The sequence below is a fragment of the Crocodylus siamensis genome, chromosome 6 (genome assembly GCF_052110815.1).
Source record: "Crocodylus siamensis isolate JL-2025a chromosome 6, ASM5211081v1, whole genome shotgun sequence".
Taxonomy (NCBI): domain Eukaryota; kingdom Metazoa; phylum Chordata; order Crocodylia; family Crocodylidae; genus Crocodylus; species Crocodylus siamensis.
Window position 1 is genome coordinate 13,773,323 of NC_143400.1, and position 4,866 is coordinate 13,778,188.

Below are 4,866 nucleotides of genomic sequence, written 5' to 3' on the forward strand. Positions count from 1 at the left end.
TTTCCAGGTTAATACCAACCCATCCACCACCACTCTCTGGGTGTGACCCTTAAGCCTATTTGGCACTCACCTGACCATATAATCATCTGTCACAGATGCTCCGTTTGTTTATGAGAGTAGGATGAGATACCATATCGAAGGCCTTCTTAAAATCCAAGTAGATGACATCTACCTCAATGCCTACATCTAAGCATTTTGTGACCTGGTCATGAACAGAAACAAAGTTAGCAGGATCTTCCTGCTATGAACCTGTACTAGTTGCCCTTCAGCATTATTTTTCCTGCTGGGCTCCCACAAATGTTATCCTTGATAATTTTTCAAAAGTTTTCCCAAGGATAGAGGTGAGACTAACCAGCCTCAGATCCTCCTTCCTATAATTACCCAGATCCTCCTTCCTCCCCTTCTTGAAAATAGGGACCACATTGGCTCTTTTCCAGTTCCCTGGGACCTGACCTGAGCACCATGAATGCTCAAATAGCCATGCCAGTGGCTCTGCTATGACACTGGCCAATTCCTTCAGCACCCTTGGATAAAGATCATCCGGGCCTGCTGACTTAAACATACTCAGCCCCTCCAAGTGTCCCTTTACTAGGTTGATTCTGACCGTTGGTGGGCTGGTGTTCCTGCTGTGCCTATCTATAATGCAACTGAGAGATTTGTCTTGATCCATGTTCAGGACTACAGAGGCAAAAAACTCATTGAAGAGTTCAACGTTGTCCCTCCTATCTGTCACCAATTGTCCTCGCCTGTCCTGTAAGGGTTCTATGTTACCCTGCTCCTCCTTTTTGCCCTACATATATCTGAAGAAGGACTTTTTGTTGTCTTTAATTTTTTTTGCTCCACTGCTGCTTTGGCCTTTCTGACTGCCTCCCTGCAAGAGTGAGCCAAAGAGGTATACTCCTCCTTGGTAGCTACCCCCTGCTTCCACAGTCTGTATGCCTCTTTCTTTGACCCTAGGCTTTCCTGGATTTCCCTGTTTATCCAAGAGGGTTTCTTGGCTCCTCTGCCCCATTTTGTGCAGAATAGGTTTGTCTCCTTCTGCACCCAAAGGATTGCTCCCTTGAGGAACAACCACCCTTCCTGGACTCCCATTTCACCAATGCTCTTGATCTTTGATGCCTCGCTAACTAATCTCCTGAGCACATTAAAGTTAGCCTTTCAGAAGTCTAGCACTTGTGCCCTGCCAGTTACTTTTCCCACTCTATGCCAGATAGTGAATTAAATCAACTGATGGTCACTATCCCCTAGCTTACCTTGTACCTGCAGATTCCACACCAGGTCGTCCCCTGTAGCTAGCACCAAATCCAGCAAGGCGTTTCCCCTAGTGGGATCGTATACCTCCTGCATTAGGTGAAGGTCCTGTATGCAGTTTAAGAATCTATGTGAGCAGTTAGATCTGGCAGCAGATGTCAGAGTAGTTTAGGTCACCCATGACAACCATGTCCCTTGACTGTCCAGCCTCTAAGAGCTGCCATGAGAATTTCAGGGATAGCTCATCCTCCTGCTGTGGCGATCTGTAGTAGACCCCTGTCACTATCACAAACTGGGGCCAGTAGGAGCGGTGTGGGGACAACGATTCCACCCCCTCCTGGGCGATGCCATCTGCCCTGCTGTGTTACCCAGGGTGCCCATCACTGCCACGGGGATGTTGCACCACATAGCGGGCCACGGGACAGCTGTACCCGTTCTTACTGGCCCAGCACTCATAAGTGCTGGCCGTGCGGTTCTGTGCAATGAGCACCAGCGTCTGGTCGGCCAGCACGGCCACCCCCTCGCTGGGGCGCTGCTCTGGATAGCGCCAGGTATAGTTGGCCAGGGCGGAGAGCCGTGGGCAGGGAAAGCAAAGTACCACGTTCGGTGCCGGGCTCAGAGCTGCGGGGAGGAAGGGAATGAGGTCACTCGGGGTTGCTCATGTCCCTGCTGGTACCTGCTGTGGCTCACTAGTGCCTCCAGACCATGGTGCTTGGTCAGGCCAGGAAAGGCAAGCACCATGTAAACCCAGCACAGCTGGACTGGAAAGGAAGTGGAGTGACTCTGGAGTCACCCCTGTCAGCCAGGGATGCCCAGTGGGGGTCTTAAGTGTCTCTATACTAATGCTAGGAGCATGGGGAACAAGCAGGAGGAACTCGCACTCCTGCTTGCAAGCAATAACTTCGACCGTTGAGCTAACTAGGTCATTGGCAATTATTTTGGGCAGAGGGCCGCTTACTGAGTTTTGGCAAGCCATCGGGGGCTGCATGACAGATAAATGTTAATTTTCTAAATTTTTTAGGGTCCCCGCAGGTCGGATAGAGTGGCCTGGTGGGCTGCATTTTGCCCACCCCTGCCCTACAATAACATGCAGCTGTGCCCTGCTCCCAACCGAGAGTCAGTGGTGGGCACACACCGTTCAGATGCAAGCGCATCTGGCACTCCAAATCTGCCAAGGTGGCAGGAGCTGTTGCAGCTGTGTCCACTGTGGTGCCCAGGGAGCCAGGGACTGTGTGGGCCTACGTGCTGTGTCGCTGGCATCCAGGCTGGTCCCAGCCAGACCATGATGTGACAGCGCCCTCTGTGTCTTGTCCTCTACTGCACGGAAATTGGGGCTGTCCTACTGTGTGTTATAAGCCTGATACTGCTGGCAAGCGGTGGTAATTCCCCTTAGTCTCCGGCCAGTACAGGTCTGGGGCCCAGAACAGCTGCCCCCCTGGCTGCAGAGTGGTGCAGGAAGGTCTTGACTCGGGAGCTGCTCTTAGACTGAGATCCTGGAAGGTTTGTAGGTGCCATACTTTCCCACTGGGGCTGCCAGGTGCCTCATACCACCTGCAGGCTACAGAACACCTCAGGCATGGGGGAGAGGGCATGAGTGGGTGGGCGTGGGGGGATATTCAGGGGTTCTGGTTGCTGGGGGGATGGGCTGGAACTTGATGTGACTTTTGGGGATGGGTTATTTAATTGCTTTGAATTTAAACTAAACATTTCATGGGAGGGGTGAGGGGTAAACCAGCCAGAGGGGGAGCAAAGCCTGTGTCCATGGGCACTCTGCCATGTGAATAACGCCCATGGAGTGGGGATGCATTGTTCACACTGCTGGCTTTCTGGGGAGAGTGAAGCTGGGAATCTAGACCCCCCCCTCATTCTCTTCAACCCCCCACCGCAAGAGACCCCACTCCTAGTGGGCCGGGTCTCTTCCCCAACACCATTGTTGTATTATTAGTGATGGACTGATTAAGCCCCACACTGCCAGGCCTCTGAGGCATGTGCCCAGAGGAGGCATCACTGGGGTGGAGAAGGCATGCAGGGGGTGAGCCTAAGCACCTCGCTGCAGTTGTCTGACCTCCAGTTGTCTTTCCTGCTTGCTGTGGGGAGCTGGACCTGATGATCTTGTGATGTCCCTTCCAGCCCCTAGCGTTCTGTGAATCTATGAACCCCGATGTCCCTGGATGCTCCAGTTGTGCATAGTTACCCTCATGCCCAGATGCTTTGCTCTGGAAACCACAGGGAACCTGGCACTGGGTAAAACCTGGGTAAAAAGTCCTTCTTTAAGTACATAGGGAGCAAAAAGAAGGCACAGGGTAACATAGGGCCTCTACAAGAATGGACTAGGGCAACTTCTAACAGACAGGATGGATAAAGAAGAGCTTTTAAATGACTTCTTTGCATCCCAATAAGACTTTAGTCTGGCGGGAGAGAAATACCAATCCACCTATGGTTAGTGCTGACCTAGCGAAGGGGCACTTGGAAGGGTTGGGCGTATTTAAGTTGGTGGGCCCCAATGATCTTCACCCAAGGGTACTAAAGGAATTGGCTGGTGTCATAGCAAAACCACTGGCACAACTGTTTGAGCGCTCGTGGTGCTCAGGTCAGGTCCCTGAAGACTGGAAAAGGGCCAGTGTGGTCCCTATTTTTGAGAAGGGGAGGAAGGAGGATCTGGGTAATTATAGGCTGGTTAGTCTCACCTCTATTCTTGGCAAGACCTTAGGAAAAATCATAAAGGATCATGTTTGTCAGGGGCCAGCAGGTAATACAATGTTAAGGGGAAACCCTCATGGGTTTATAGCAGGCAGATCCTGGCTGACAAACCTGGTCTCTTTTTATGACCAGGTCATGAAGTGCTCAGATGCAGGGGTAGAGAGAGATGTTATTTACTTGGATTTTAAAAAAGCTTTTGACACAGTGTCACACCCAGTTCTTATAAGCAAATTGAGTAGCTGTGACGTGGATTTTTTCACAGTCAGGTGAGTGAAAAACTGGCTTATGAGACGCACCCAGAGACTGGCAGTGGAGGGGTTAGTTTCTCCCTGGAGAGAAGTGGGCAGTGGTGTCTGCCAAGGCTCTGTCCTTGGACCAGTGCTGTTTAATACCTTCATCAGTGATTTGGATGAGTGGGTTGAAAGCACTCTGTTCAAATTTGTAGACAGCACCAAACTATGGGGTACCGAGTAAACACACTGGCGGGCAGGGAGTAAATTCAGGCTGATTTGATTAGACTGGGGAAGTGGACGGATCAGAGTAGGATGGAGTTTAACAAGGATAAGTGCAGGGCATTGCACCTGGGGAGAAAGAATCTCCAAGACACCTGTGGACTGGGAAGTCCCATTCTGAGTACCACGGCAGTGGAAAAGGAACTCGGAGTCATAGATGATGCAAAAATGAATGACTTGCCAATGTGACAAGGTAATAAGTAAGTCTAACTGCACTCTTTCTTGCATTAGTACATGCATCACAAGCAGGTCTAGGGAGGTGATACTTCCCTTCTGTGCAGCACTGGTGAGACCTCAGTTGGAGTACTGTCTCCAGTTTTGGGTGCCGCACTTCAAGAGGGATGTGGATAACCTTGAGAGGGCTCAGAGAAGGGCTATGGTTGAGGACCTGCAGGTAAGATCC